Here is a 17544-nt window from a genome sequence, read left to right as displayed (position 1 = left end):
ACCAGACCAGATCATGCAGTAGGAAAAGTAACCAGAAAACCCTGGCAAGTTCACTGGTAGTGGACTTAGATTTTGAGGAAGAAACTCAAGGAGCAATGGATACTTAGATGTAGGACCAACCCATCACAGATGTTGTAGATAAAGGAAAGGAAATCCTGCAACCTGAGGATTTCAGGAATATCATGGCTGTTATCACCATTAACTAACAATCAACATTACTAAGGGAAGCATCCATCACTCCTAAGTGGCTAAGTGCCTCACTTACTAAAAAGAGGAATGCAATTCCTATTTCAATCCCAATAGAGGATATGGTTAGCAAACTCTTGGGTAGGACTTCAAAGTCCAAAAGACTCAAAATAGAAACCATGATCGATGTGGATGAACAAATGGGACACTGATTTGCAAAAGTGGCTAGACCCCCAGTAGATAAGGAGGTCAAGAATATCACTGAGAGATATTTTATGATTGAAAAGATTGATCTACGAGAAACTTCTTGTGCCACTGATGTTAAACATTTGGAGTCTTCAACCAAAAGGATCCTCACTAGGACTAGGAAGTACAAGAAAGACAAGAATTATATGAAGCCGATTATAATATAGATGGCTTGGTATATGAATGTTATCCTAAATCCAAATCCCCAGCCTCTTTCCAAAGTTTCTTTATCATTCGATCCAAAATCACCCATGAACCAGAAGTTACTTGATCAGGTTCAAAGGAGCCAAATGATTATAGATGTCTTTAGTGAATGTCTTCCATCAATTGCACAGTAGGGAACTAGCTATATTTCTGATTTGGTCAAAGTGTTCAAGAATGTAGAGTCTATTGGGAAATAGTTAGAAACATAAATAGTTGCTTGGGAGAAAGAGAAAAGTAAATGGCTGGGTGTGTTAAGGTGGATGAGAGATACTTAGAGATATCAAGTGATGAACTTCCTTACTGAGAAGCTAGTGCGTGGCCTTGATGATAATGTACTCTTCCCTGCAAAGAAAATATTGAGTGGAGAAACTCAATCATTTAGCAAGGACATGAGGAATTACTCAAACTTCTAAAAGAATTGAAGGAATTGACTGACACTGTGCAAAAAGACATGAAATGCATAGACCTTCATCTTATAAAAGACGATAAGAAAACACTTGAGGATTCATCAGAGATGATTCAAGTTTTCAAAGATCAAGTACAACAGATTCAGGAAGCAAAGTCCTTGACAATTGAAGATTTCTCAAAGGTTGCAAGAAATGAATCTATGTTGGTTGTCTACTTCGATCATCTAGAAATGCACAAGGGTAAGGTCCTATAGGTAAGCAAAAGGAAAGAGGTATGGAAGAAATGAATCCTACGTATAGGCCTCCCACATTACCATCTCATTCTAAACTTCTCTTCAACTCACTTTGAATGGTGGAACATTCGAAGTACTCCCACATCACAAGACAAACAGGTTCAAGCCACGTCATCTACTGGAGTCTGATCATGCCTCTGTTGCTCATGGCTCATGCTTCTTTTCTAGTTTAGTTATTGCTTTTTCAGTTTTAACAAACTAAACTTCTTTAACTATGGAATAGAGTTAATCATTTAACTCCAGTTTCATTTGTAACAGACTATCATAGCCTAGCGAATATTTATATGGCTCTGAAAGTCTTTTTAAAGGTCCAAAAAAATTTGATTGAAAGGGACAGAGTTAATTTTCTTTTGGATTTTTCAGTATAGATATTTCTGGTACTAGAATGAAATGATATTTTGGTATGATCTTCAAATCTGTGTGTTTGAAATATTAGCAATCTCTATTGGGATGTGTGCTTATGTGCGGAATATGCTATTTCATTGCATGTTCTTTCTTAGTCTGTGAATTCATTGATTTTCTTTTGTTTAAAAGGTGCTTCATTGTTGTTTAAATGACTCCGATCCCCCTTGTTCTATGAGGCATGAGCGAGAATTGATCAGCATTTACATTACTTTGAGTATTTTGGGTGGAATAAGTTTTATATTAAATGGATATGTGTAGGATTAAAGTCTGTGAGCTTTACAGTTATTAATAAATATTTTGTAGCATTCTTTTGTGTTGACAAATGAATGTGAAAGCCTTTCTCACTTTCTGGTGAAAAGTGTTTTTTTTAATATTAATTTGCATAAAAATTTATTGAACATTTTATGAGGACCTTCACTCTTATGCAGAGAGTAAACCTAAACTCGGTTCACCTACCTATTGGTTTATTTTCTTTTTCATGAAGGATAGCTTCCTTTTGGTCCACTAAATCTGAATAGACCCTTGACAACTTAATGAGTAATGTTTCCACTCCGCCTACCCTCCTCTGATCCCTTGGATTCCCTCCTTCTTCATCACTCAATGTTCTAATAAAGGAAGAATTCCTCCTCTTTACGGCCAAGGTGAATGAAATTTGTGAGAGTTTCAATAAAGATTAACCTATCATTCATTGGCTTCTTTGGCAATTCAAGGTGGCTAGAAAGAAAATCAACAAATTTGAGGCACTTGTTAAAGTGGATGCACGAGCATCAAGTTGATAAATCAACGAAAAGGACTAGAGAGTTTGGATGGTGGCTGGTAAATTAATCAAAATGTTTGACAATTGAGAAGGTTTGAAGAAGGTTGTGAAGGGACTTAGTGAAAAAATGAACTAGGGAAATGATACTAAGGATTTGGTGGATGTAATTGAGGCTCTTCGTGACTGTGTAAGACATTGATCAAGAGATTTTTAATGGAGATTAACACTATTGGAATGCCTTCTCATCATCTCTCTGCTGATGATCTAATTAAAAACAAAAGGTGAGATATTTTTAATATGTTTTTTTATCTATATAGTTTTAACATACAAAATAAGTGGTCTAATGATTTATTTATAAACGAGAGTTTAAATATAATCAAGTGTATCATTATTTAATTTTAACTTTTATGATAGAATTTTGTTCATGAATCACAAGTGTGTGAGATCAAGAATCTTAATATTAAAAACAGATATACTGTTATAATCAAATTTTTCTTGTACACATTATAATAGATTATAAGAAAATTATATCATGTAATAAATTAAATAAATGCTTTAGTAAAAGAAAAGCTGATATACCTTTCAACTAAATCATTTCCCTATCTACTTCTATCTGCTGTCACATTGTCTGTACAAAATGGAATTCTATTTTTGCCAATCAAAATTCTTGACATAAAGCTGATATACCTTTCAACTAAATCATTTCCCTATCTACTTCTGTTTGTTGTCGCATTGTTTGTACAGAATGGAATTCTATTTTTGCCAGTCAAAATTCTTGACATCTTATGGCCTACTGCTTTTCCACACAAAAATGGAGGACTCTCTCTCACTTTTGAATCTATGGTTTCATGAATATCTCGATGCATATTTTTGGCATTGCTAGGAGTGTGATTGTGTGGGAGATTATCTATACATATATATGAGATACATGGAATCAATTTTTAAATGAAAATTATGAATTATTTTTTTAATTTTTTATTTTCTTATCAAATTTAAATAATATTTGATAGATTTTTAATTTAAAAAATATTTTAAATGTAATATTAATTTGACTTTTTTTTAAATAGTTGAATATAATATTCACCAAAAATCTATGATAAAATTTATTTATGTCTTAATAATTATATTTTTAAAAAAATATAATTATTGGAAAAGTTCATTTTATAGACACTTAAATGATGTTGAGTTCAAATTTTCTACAATACAAACAAAAAAATAACTAACATAATTAAAGATAGAAATAAAACACACACACATATTACTTTATGAATAATAAAGAATAAATAAATATAATATGAACTATTTATTTTTTATTGAATAGAAAACGTATTATTTATTTTTTAAATATACAAAAATGAAAATTTTGGATGATGGATTTAGTATGTGTATGCATCTAAAGATCAACCTATTAATGCTCGATACATCTATCTATGTATGTTTAATTATGTGACCAATCTCTGATACCACTTGTTACAAGTGTTGTGCTGCACAACACAAGGAGACCAAGGGTGCACACCTTGCAACATGTATATGTATGTATGAATGTATATGTGTGTGTATATACATATATCTATATGTAAATATACAAATATAAGTGTTTGTACACACATATATGTCCATATATTTAAGTATGTATACATACATCTATAGATGCATACACATACATATACATATACATATAAACTTTTAATTTATAATTATTTAATTTACTTAAAGTATATTTTTAATGCCCAAAGACATTCAATAACAAGTTGTGTTGCAACATAATTCCTCCCAAATGGTACTCTTTGGAAAATAGACAATATGAAAGCAACATTGTCCTACTTGAATTGTAATTTACCATAGTATTATTTAAAAAATTTAAATTAATAATATTAATATGAATTACTTAAATAAATGAAGACAAGTTTAAATTATTTATTTAGTTTTGGTGTTTGTTGTGGATTTAGGAAGTATGAAAAGTTTCTAGTGAAGTAGGAACTTGATAATTTTGATTTGACTATAAACATCATATAATACTATGCCAATTGTTTATGTTGCTTATGTATTTAATATATTTTTTTTTAATGTCTCAAAATGTTTCATTCAAATAGATAATAGAATTTCTAAGGAGAATATAGGTGATAGATATACTGGGCTAACATGTAATTAAATGTGTCATGAGAAACTAAATGTAAAGTACTATAGTTATGGTAATAAAATATTTATTTTTATTATCTATTAAAAAATCTTAATTTTGATCCTCAAATATTTAAGAACTTAGAAAAAGATTTATTTCAAGTTTTTTTTCTTGATTTTCATCTATTGAAGTTTACAAGTTTACAAATTTATTCATTGTTAAAACTATGTATGTATAAATAAAACAAATGCTACATAGTGACTAGTACTTGCAATGTAAGAGAGGGACACTGATATGTGGCTGTCCATATACTTGCAAAAATGATTCATAACAGCAGAAAAAAGACCTCCAAAATCCCTTTTTCCTTTTCTTGTCAAGTTTGCTAATGCCCCAAAAAAATGAAGCTCCAGTATTTTCTAGTTTTTTCACACCATGTAATTTCATTTCATTTGCTAAACTTAGAGTCCCAAAAAGACCATGCCACGAGATAGGTGTTCATGTAAGACCACTAGCACACCTAGTTTTCTCTAAACAAGGAAAAATATTGATTCTACTTTATGGTGCATCCAACATGGAAGATATGCTCTTGTAAAAGAATTTAATTTTTCAAGAATTTGAATTTGAATTTGAACCTTATTTTGGTTCTCATTTTGACAAATTTAAAAAATTTATATTTTGACAAATTTTAAATTTTTACAATTTTAAATGTCACCAAATTGCATAAGATTATATCCTAATGTAAATTACAAGCCATGCCAAAATATTAATAAAATAATTTGGCCTTATTTAAACACAAAATTCTACCTCAAGCCAAATTTTCAACAATGCATAAAAATTAAATATTTTTGGGTGTGTGAGATTACGTGACCCCCCTAGATGCTCATGCATGAGACACCCAAGATAGATTGAAATTTTTCATGAGTAAAACTCATAGAAATCTATAAATACCATTCTCATCTTGAATCCATTTATTTTCCTTATCTATCTAAACATTCCTTCTTACCTATTCATGCAAATCATCATCTCCTCTATCTTTCATTCTTCCTCTCTTTCTCTTGCTTTTTACATAATTCATCTTGCACTAGAATATGCACTAGAAAAATCTTAAAAAGAAAAATCTTCAATATCATCCTCTTTAGTAAAATAATCAAATTTATGCATTACCTCTTTCATTGAAACTGCTGCAACAATCTGTCTATCATCTTTCTCATCTTGCAACATTGTGTTCCTCACTCTTTTATGTCTTCTTAAAGACATTTTTTTTCTTCTTCATCATCAATTGCTTTGTCAAATATCAGACTATTAAATCCCACTACAGCTTCAGTTTTCCTCTCTTATTTTGTATTATCATTGAAGCATACTTCTACAATGTTTTCTCCTTCCCCTTAACCTACATACATAACTACAAAAAATTTATTTCCTTTCCTTTTATTTATTTGATATGGTTGATGTAGGAGAGAGACACTCCCTCAAAATGCCACCTAATTACAAACTTCAAATAGTCAAATAAGTATTATTTATGACAACAAATAAGATGAATTCAAACACCAATTTTGTTCAAGAAAACTACATAAATTCTCATCTTTGAATAAGACCATGCCAAGCCTATTGCTTTCACATTACAATGTCCCAATCTGATATGTGGTTGTCCATAGTCCTAAAAAAATGATGCATAATAGAAAAAAAAATTATTCCAAAATCCTTCTTCTTAGGTACTCTTCTCTTCACTTGTCAACTATTTTAATACCCAAAAAATGAAACTCCACTATTTTCCACTTTCTTCACACCATGCAATTCTATTTCAATTGCTAAACTTAGAGTCCCAGATAGAGAACACCCACCTTTTCTTTCACACAAAAAAAATTATTTAATTTAAATCTGGATTCTTCCCTTTATGTGCTCTTAGACCTTTCTTGCAACTAACTCATGATAGACATCTATGTAAGACCACTAGCACACCTAGTTGACTCTAAACATGGAAAAACCATGGTTCTCCCTTATGGTATGCCCAATATGGAAGATATGCTCTTGTCATAAAATTAAATTCTAAGGAATTTTATTTTGGCTCCCGTTTGGATGTATGTCGGGTTCACGACTTCCCAACACTCACAAATTTTGAATTTTGATAATTTTAAATTCCATGAAATAGCATAAAAATATATCTTAAGGTCTATTACATGTCATGAAAAAATATTAATAAAAATATTTGACCTTATTTAAAAACAAAAAACCACCTAAAGATAAAATTCCAATAATGCATAAAAGAAAAAAAAAATTGATGTGGAGGAATGCCTAACCCTTGCATTAACTTGCCTTTTTAGTATTGTAATAAAAGAACTGTCATGTATCCACTCGCTAGAAGAGTTTACATGACATTAAAATTTATAATTATAAGAAAAATAAATTAACTTATAATGAAGAAAAATAACTTTAATTTTAATATTTTTAATATAATATAATATATATTATGTAATGTTTTTATATTATATATTATAGTACATTCCAATTTGAAAATTCTTAATATTAAGTATGACTTCAAGATTTCAATATGGTATATTACTAATTTATGTTTAATATATAATAATAATGTATTGTATTAACACCAATTATATAATTTTAAATAGATTATATACATTAATTTTGTTATTATGTTATATTATATATATTTAGATTTAATTATTTTAAATATTTAATATGTATTTATACAAAATATATAATTTTAAATAGATTATATACATTAATTTTGTTATTATGTTATATTATACATATTTAGATATTACTATTTTAAATATTTAATATATTATATTATACCATAATATATTAAACAAGTGTCATTCTTTGAGAGCTTGAATAGTCTTGAAAAACTATATTGGATGTAAAGATACTTAGCAATTTTATCAATGTTATAAATATGCATAAAAGATGTTTTAAAATATGAAGAGTTTCATAAAAATGATGTTTTTCCAAGACCCCTACCCTCCTTACATTTTATAAATTGATTTATTATTATTTTTTATATTAATTTTGTTATCAAGTAAATTTTCAATATGAATTTTTTATTTAATATTATAAATATATGATAAATTATATATAATAAAAAAATAAAATATAATTCCTAATAGATCATAGTTGAAGATTAATTATCATGACTTTTTAGTTTTTAATGTATATTAATTAAATAAAATAAATTTTATATGATAATAATTTTATAAAAAACATCAATAAAACTAATTAATCTAAATATTTAACACCAAACTATTGATATGCTTGGTATTGAGCTACCAGAAAAAATGAATGAGCTACCAAAAAGAATGAATGATTAATCTGGTTATTTTTTTGTTTTATGGGAATCCTTTGAAAGCAGCTTCAATTGATGGACTACTGTAATATCAAAAATTACATTATTAATCGATACATTATTTTCACGAACATTATTTGTACCTATATTCCCACGTAAATGGTTGTCACCAACATTATTGTTTTAGATTTTGGAAAAATTTGCTTATAACAACAAAAGTTGTATTGGCCAATTAGGATTAAAAAAATGATTATTATAATATGTAAACTTAAAAATCCCACAAGCAACTTTAGAAAATAAAAATATTTTTAAAAACAAAAATAAAACCTTAAACTCATTATAGTTCTCATTACAATAGTATTTGCCTAACGGCAAGTACTAATAATTAACTTATAATATTATATTGAATATATAATTTTAAATAGATAACATACATTAATTTAATTATTATATTATATATATTTAGATTTAATTTTTTTACTATATTTAATTTAATATATTATATCATAATATATTAAATAATCAACTTACAATATTATAATTTTTAAATAATTATTACTTTTTTTAATTAAAAAATTATTTTAATAATCTTTTTTATTATATCATTTTGAACATTTAATATCATATTATATCTATGAAATATAATTTTTGAAATAAGCTCTACAAGTGGAAGGTGGGAGTTTTTTCGAAGATGGTTAAGGAGTAGTAGATGTTGAGCAAGGGAAGGATGGGTGTTTTGAGGATATGGGAACCTTCATTTTGTTATCTTAGGAAATGTCTTATTGTGCAAACTATCTTCTACTTTTCCCTGAAATTCTTGGTGAGAAAGAACCTTTTGATGGGAGTGGGGCCTCCATGGGTGTTCTTCCTATGCAGAATGTCAATTAGGAATTAGGAAAAGTGGGTCCATTACGTGCTCGAAGGAAAAAGAGGGAAACATTACCCAAAGTAGTTGGAAGGACGTTTTTAACAACAAACAATTCATTCCTATGGATGGGGTCTACAAAGAGTGCACACATTTTTGAAAATCAAATACCCTTCACTGACAAGGGCACATGTCTAGGTTATGTTTTGGGGTTATTGTTGTATCAAATAGTGTGTGTTGAAGATGGTTGAGAGAAATTATGCCATTTTAGATTGGTTAGAGATATAGAGGGACAATTTGAAGATTCATTAGATGGCAATATATCAATCTGGAGAGAATGGTATGTATTGACTCACAAGATTCATGATTTGGTCATATGTTGTAGTCATCCTGGTTGAAGTTTAAATGTTCAAGAATTGGTAGTATGATCTTTGAACTTAGTCTTCATGTTTGTTAGTTGAATAAAATTTTCCAAGTGTTGAGACTATGCATTTTCCTATAATTGTGAGCTAGTATTCTACTCTGCAGTCTATCACATCACATGCTTTGAGTGTGAAATTATTGAATAAAACTAAAGGTTATGTTATGAATAGAAAGGAACACTAGATCTGCAATGTGAACTTTAGTACAACTATCGTGTGATTTTTTTGTCATTAAGAATTAATTTAAACTCACATATTATGTTTCTATAACATGTACGTGTTATTTGTCCCCTAAATTGGTGCTTTCCTACCTTTGGTCTCCATTTCTAGATGTTTATAATGTCAAAAATGGGCATATGTTATGTTTTGATAACACATACATGTTTTTGACATTATAAACATTTCCAAGTTATGGCGAAAGGAATATTTAGAGACCAAAAACACATGTGTTATGGAAGCATAACATATACATATTTTGGGTCCCTAAACTTGAGTGTTTACACTTTGACATTTTGCTAAAAATACCTGTATCTCCAAAAATATGTACATGTTTTGTTAATTTTTATGCTGACGATGGATGTAAAGAGAGAGATAGGGATATAGAGGTAGGGAGGAGGAGGGAGATAGATGGTAGGTGAGGAGGAAAGAGAGTTAGTTGGAGACACATCTGCACTTAACCCTAAACTCTATACACATAACCCTAAACCCTATCCCTCAACCCTAAATCTTAAACTCTATATCCATACACTCAAACCTAAACCATATAGCTATGTACTCTCAACCAAATAGCCTCAAATGTAAACCCAATACCCTCAAATTTAAACCATATACCATCAACCTAGAGATGGTGGGATCCCAAGAAGGATAGAAGGAAGAAAACAGATAGGGAGGGAGGGATAGAGAAACTTAAAGAGGTGATAGAGAGAAGAGGGGATAAATAGAGAGGTGAGAGACATTGATATGGAGAGACATGTAAGAGAGATAGAGAGGGATAGAGAGAAGAATCTAGAGAGTAGAGAGAGAAGGTGGGAAAAAGAAGTGATGACTTAGACAGTGGAGAATACAAGAATACAAGAATATGTGTACGAGTATACCAAAATACGAGTACGAGGAAAAGATTAGAAGAATATTCTTTTAGGGTCAAGGTTAATTTTAGTTGACTTGGCATGTTGCCCTAAAACTGAATGTTATAAGCATTTGGGATGCAAAAAAAGGCATTGTAATGGTGTTATAATGTTTTATTAGATAATAAAAAAATATTGGATGACTGTGTTTCATGGATATAGCCCATCTTTGGTCAACCATGTTAAATCTCCATGTTATTAGTATTGTGTATTTTTCTTCATCTTTGTCTATTCAAATCTGCATATAATTGTCAATTTGTGTTTTCTTTGAATCTTCCTAAACCCTAGCAAATGGCATCAGAGTCACACATTTCTGTAATTTTCCAGGGACTTTCAGATTTGAGTGGGAGAAATAGAAGAAACAAAATTCAAGGTCAAAAATTTCAATGACCAGACTATCAGTAATGGAAAATGCAAATGGAGGATTACCTATATCAAAAGGATCTGTGACAGGCATTGGAAGGAAAGATAAAGAAAACAACCATGATGTCAGATGAAGATTGGGATATTCTAGACAGAAAGGCATTGTGAACCATTCAGTTGTTCCTCGCACCGTCTATAGAATTCAATTTATCAAAAGCAACAATATTTGCAAAACTAATAGCGACACTAGCTAGATTGTATGAAAAACCCTCATCTTTAAATAAGCTATTTCTTATGAAGCATTTGTTTAATATGAAAATGAGTGAAGGAGGATCTACAACAAATAATTTAAATGGATTTAATATAGTTACAAGCCAATTGACTTCTATAAAACTTAACTTTGATGAAGAGGTTAGGGGTCTCTTAATTTTATTTTCTTTGCTAGAAAGCTAAAATTTCTTGGTTATGGTAGTAAGTAACTCTACCTCTAGTTCAAACACTTTGAAATTTGATGATGTTATTGGTGTTATCCTAAGCGAGGAAATGCGACAAAAAGAATAGGTGATACTTCAACATCATCGGGTATTGTTTAGAATGTATAGAATAGAGGAAGATCAAATGAAAGAGGAAAAGACCCTGAGCATGAGAATTTATGAGGGAAGTCAAAGACCTTGGATGCTCTTGATCCAAAGGAAGAAAGGATTTCTACAAATAGCCAAGACATTTAAATAAAGATTGTTGGTCTTGAAAAAACAAACAAGGAGACGAAAATGAAGATGACAGCTAGGAAGGTAATGTTGCAAGTAATGCTTTACAAGATGCCTTGATTCTATGTTTAGATATTGTTAATATTCTTGTGTAATAGATTTAAGGGCTTCATTTCATGCCACACCCCATAGAAAATATTTTTTAGATTATGTTCAAGGTAACTTTGGATAGGTATATTTGGATGATTGTGAGCCATGTCAGATTGTTGGAAAAGGCAAGATAAAAATCAAGTTGTAGAATAAAAATGACTAGTTGTTGTAGGAGGTAAGGCATGTTCCTAATTTAATAAGAAAGTTAATTTTTGTAGGACAACTAGGCAGTGAAGACTGCATAGTTACCTTTATAGACAATGTCTAGAAGGTCACTAAAGGTGCAATAAAGTAGTAGCTAAAAGTACAAAGGCATGCACATTGTATTTATGTATTGGTAATACTTATTCTACCTTAGCTATTATAGAAAAATTTGTAGGGACAACTACTATAGATTTTGCAAGGACAAATTCAAAATTGTGGCACCATAGACTTGGTCACATGAGTGAGAAAGGGATGAAAATCCCTCACTCCAAAAAGTGGTTGCCAAGACTGAAGCATATTGATTTAGAGTTATGTGAAAACTATGTTTATGGTACACAAAAAAGAGTCAGATTTCTCAACATTGGGAAAGAGAAGAAGAGTGAGAAGTTAGAGCTTGTGCATTGAAATATATGGGGACTGGCTCAGGTATCATCTCATGGTGGCTCTTGTTATTATGTTATTTTTATAAATGATGCAACAAGGAAAACATGGGTGTATCTCCTAAAATAGAAATTAGATGTTTTTGAAACTTTTAAGAAATGGAGAGCTTTGGTTGAGAATGAGATAGGAAAAAGGTTGAAGTGTCTCAGATATGATAATGGAGGTGAGTATTTTGATATATAAAAAGGTAGAAGAACTATGTAATGTGAAGGATATGTATGTAGGTCATTTGTATGCGAATTTTATATCATGAAATGATCAGTACATCATTTGTAAATAATTCTTGGAGGATTGGAGATAGGGATAGAAGGTTCAAGGTTTATGAACTGATACAGTGAAGAGCTATAACCAAAACTCTTTCTGGCATTGCAGATGCATTTTGTGAGTTCACCATTACTGTTTTATCTCAACAGAAGCTTGTAGTTAGTGAGACTCTTTTGTGTTGAGCAGTGTGCTCTAGGTAGTATGTGTTCTTGCATGTGTAGACCCCCATGCTATGTAATATCTTTCATATGGTCAATGAATTGATATTTTGGGTCATAAATCCCATTGTGGTTTTTCCTCTTTGAGTTTTTCCATGCATAAATCTAGTGTATTATGGTGTTCATTCATGTCGCTGATTTATTTACTTCATATTATATGTTTCTTCATTTGCCGGTTTATATGTGTATGTTATAAAAGGTTAAAATCTTGGGTTACAGACAAAACATTGATTCACCCCCTACCCCCTCTCAGTGTTCTTGGATTCATTGTATTCCACCAGCTGGTATCAGATCTTGGTACCTTAGAGGAAGTTTAATATCTTGAGGAAGATCCTGAAACTAAAATCATTGAACATGGCTATGGAGAAGCAACTTGAGATGACACTTGAGGATTATGATGCTGAAAGGATAGAGAACCTAAAAATGCAATATGAATTGAATTTTGGTAATGAATTCATTCTTCTTCCGTAATACAGACTATCATATGCTCAAGCTAAGAGAAAAGAACTTTTGAAAAATCAAGATGATAAAGAGAAAAATGCACTGAAGGAACAATTTTGGAAACTAAGTCAAGCAAACATGCTCATGAAAAATGAAATGCAAGACCTGACTATGAGGATGTCAAAAGATATTAAGGATAGAAAGAAGAAGGAAGAAAATCTTTCTATATCTCTGAAGAACAAATTTGAAGAATGTGGCAAATTGAATCATGAGAATAATTTGTTGAGAACTGATTTGGTACAATCCCAGAATAATGAACAAGAGCTAGAGAGACAAATAATGACTCTGAGAGATGATCTAACTACTGCAAGTGAGTATAAAGAAAAATTCAAGATTAGTGCTGCACAGTTGGATGATTTATTGAAAAGACAAAGGTAGAGTGAAGATTCTAGAGGACTTGGATTTGTACAAGGCGAAAGCTCCGGTACTACAAATGAAGATCAAACAACTGGTATGCAAAAATCATCAGACCAAAGGAAAGTGGTAAGGTAATCTAATGCTTACAAATTTAATGGTATATGTTTTGTTCGTAATAAATTTGGGCATATGGCTAGACAATGTAGAAATAGAGCAAATCAAAACTACAATTCAGTTCCTAGTCAATGCACAAATTACAAGAAATATGGTCATAAGTCAGAATATTGCAGAATGAATGTTAAGTGTCATGCATGTTGAAAGTTTGGATAGTTGGCTAATCAATGTAGGTCAAGGAATGACACTGGATATGTCAAACCAATTCAAAAGAACAATGTTACATGTTATGCATGCAACAAAATAGGTCATATTGCTAAGTACTACAGAAGCAAGACTATATCAGTTAACAATGATAAAGCAAATGAGAAAGGAAAGTAGAAGGTAGATGAAATATAACAAGATCACACCAAGAGATGGGTTAGAAAATCTAAAGAACCAAGTGGAGATGAAACTACACCGATAACTATACCATTAACTCCACCGGTAGACCAGAGCATTCCTGCACTAACAGGAAATTCATCTGGTAACTGAGGTATATGCCCTAGGAGTTGGCAAGTTCATTGCAAATCTTGCATATTCCTCGGAAGAGATCTGGAAAGAGATTTGGAGAGTGGTATTGATCATTGATGAAGGTTTATCCAACATAAAACTATGAAACTGGCATCCCATAGGGAATAAGGTTGATTAATTGTGGTCATTAATCTCAAGAGGGATCAAACAAGTCTGTGCATCAACAAGGCCTATCCCCAAAGGCAAGATGTTTGGAAAGACAAATAAACCCACATATGTGACCATTAACACCAAGAAAATAATTAAAAAATAAATGAAATGAAAGAGAGAAAGGCAATGAAATGAGAAACAAAATTATCACAGATAGCACCAAGGACATAGCATGATCCAGGTACCAACAAAGGAGAGTATAGAAGCCGAGGAAGGTGATGTGTCACCTTGCCTTCCCTTGCTCGTACCAACTTGCAGAGCACCTTTTTCATTAGTATCATCAGGTTGAGAAGCATATTGATTGGGCTAGGGTTGATAATAAGGATTAGGTTGTTGCCACCCATCATACCTCCCATGTTGGCTGGTGAAGGAGGAAGGTTGACTAGGCCTAGCTATAAAATAAGGATTAGTCATTCCAGGTTGCATAGGCCTAGGTGGCCAGGAACATCTAGGACCTATAAAATAAATTGGTTCTTCAGTATACTCAACTTCTGCCATGTCCACAGGAAGGGGTCTTAAGACTGTATGTCTACTAGCTTCTTCTAGAGACACAACTTTAGTTCTATTATAAGGGCATTCTTCAATACCATGATTTTTCCTCCAAGTTGGAGAAAAGATCACTAAAGCTTTTACAGCTTCTTGCTACTTTTTATGAGTATACAATGTATCTATCTACTTTCCCATATGACTCAACAAATCAATCTTTAATTCGTCAAGTAATGTACCTAGTTCTCTTTTGGTGTACCTGATGTACTTCCCCCTTCCAAATTGCTTCTCCCAATATACCCTCGCATTGTTTGGGCAAACCATGAGTAATTCTTACATGCTTCACAAATGTCATGAAAACAGACTTTGGGAATATCACCCCCACCAATAAGATTCAAAATTTTCATGCACTAATCTCTAAATCTTCTCAGAAATAATTTTTTTATGGTATCCTTATTCAAACCATTTTGTCAAGCCCATTGAAGACTAAATAAAAATCATTCCAAATAATCCTCCAAGGTTTCATCTTCCCACTGTGTCATATGGAAGATTTCATCGTGCACTTCTTTCATCTTGTAATATTCTTGATATTTAGCAAGGAACTTTTCTTTCATGTTTTCCCAAGTATGGAATGACTTGGGTTCAAGACTTATGAACCATCTAAGCACTACATCCTTCAATGTAGCTAGAAATAGTTTGATTTTTGTGCATCATTTCAATAATCATAGTTGTTACACAAAACACCTCAAACTCAAATAAAAACATGTCAAGATCTTCGATGGTCAATCCCCTAAATACAAGTAATGCGGAATGAAGAATATTTTTCATTGGGGCATCCTCATTAAGATTGACAATAGGGAACTCAAAAGTAATGAGATTACTATTTGCAAGTACCCCTCTATTGTTGTTTTCGTTATTATTATTGTTGTCCCCCATATTATCATCAAATGCCAAAGGAGTGTAGATGATTGTAAATGGTTTTTCAAGGGGTCTCCCACTATGCAATTCATAAGATTTCACAAATTGTTTGGAAAGTTTTGGATTTATAGATGGTTTTGGAAGAGCTTCGGGAATTACTTGGGGTATACTAGGTGGAGAGAGAATAGAAGGTTCTAAAATACACTTTTCCAAGTCAGGTTCAACTTCTTCTTTTGGCAATGGATTTTTTTTATATTTTAATTTTTCTTGTTTTGAGTTACTTGTTGTATATTTCCTTATGAATCTACCTTTAATGTCCCTATTACGATTCATGCACCTATATGATTTATAACAATACAAACCAAAGTTAATCACCTAGGCAATGTTGACAATTGCATGGAATTTTGCCTTAGCACACTGGTCCTAACTTAACTCACTACGATTTTACACTTTTAATACCTTTCCTTGACAAGAACGCCAAAATGTTTGGGTAAAACTGTGACCAAATAAATTTTTTTTTGACTCAAACTGGGCTTGTATAGATGTTCTTAGTTGTACCTAGATGTGTCAATCTGGGGTCATAGACTAATGAAAGATATTGTCGTTGTTTTCCAAAGGGATGAAGATAGTGACTTAAGGAAGAATGAGATGCAATTATCTGATGTAAGAAACTGAATTACACATCAATAGTTAGCCAAACTCCAAATTAAACTAACTCACACTTCACACTCTCTAAATTAGAAGTCTAGATTAAAGATTTTACTTCCTCTCAAACTGTGCACTGTCAAACTGTGCACCAAGAACTATGACAAAAATTGTCACAGACTGGTACAGAAACTCTACTCAATTTCAAATGAGCGAATCAATTATAATAAATGTTAAATATAATATGATATGATCATAACACAATCACGAAAACTATTATTGTATAAAGAATTAGCAGTCTGAAAGTAATTGTATTCAACATAATTCTCTCAAATCAAATCCAATGCACGAAATTAAAACTAGAACAACTTACACACAAATCAAACGTGAACGTGAAACTTAAACACAACTCAGACACAAATCACCAAGTAACTGCAGAGTGGGCCTTGCCTCCTTGGTTGCCGAGTGATGAATTATGAATGCGACATTTTGTGCTCTGTATCAGTTTTTCATAATGAGCATAAACAAGGATTCACAAAATTTAAGTTTTGAACTAAAAATGTGTATTAAAGATGATTAAGTTCCAATAGGCGTACATATATATACTGATCATACATACTAATAATAAGTCTTTAAGTCTGTTTGTTCATTTGACCTATCGCCCACTCAAAACCAAGAGTGTATGAAAACGAAAAAAGGGCCACACGCCACTTATAACATTAATACAAAATATCCTAAATCAAAATGATCAGTCACTAACAATGTCTTGCTAATTTCATCCAACCGATCTCCCATGGTCCACATGCTCGGCTTCAATTCCTACCATTTCGGACACAAAACAATCAGAATTATCATAATTTTCAGGAATTTGTTAATCCTAATTTCTTTTCCATATTTTATTAAATATTACGGATCCTTCAGCTTAGTTATTAAATATTACGGAGACAAAGGTAAAGAGCAAAATGTAAGGCAAAAATAATGAAATATTCTACACTATACTCATCAGCTTAGTTCTTGTTAGTGCTTGCATATAAGATGGATGCTTATGTTTTTCCTCATTGAATTGCAATATTATTTGTCATTTGGTAGTCTACAACAAGATATTTTTAAGATTTAATACTTTTAAA

Source organism: Cryptomeria japonica, chromosome 10, assembly GCF_030272615.1.
Source record: "Cryptomeria japonica chromosome 10, Sugi_1.0, whole genome shotgun sequence".
NCBI lineage: Eukaryota > Viridiplantae > Streptophyta > Pinopsida > Cupressales > Cupressaceae > Cryptomeria > Cryptomeria japonica.
Note: the sequence above shows the minus strand (reverse complement) of the source record.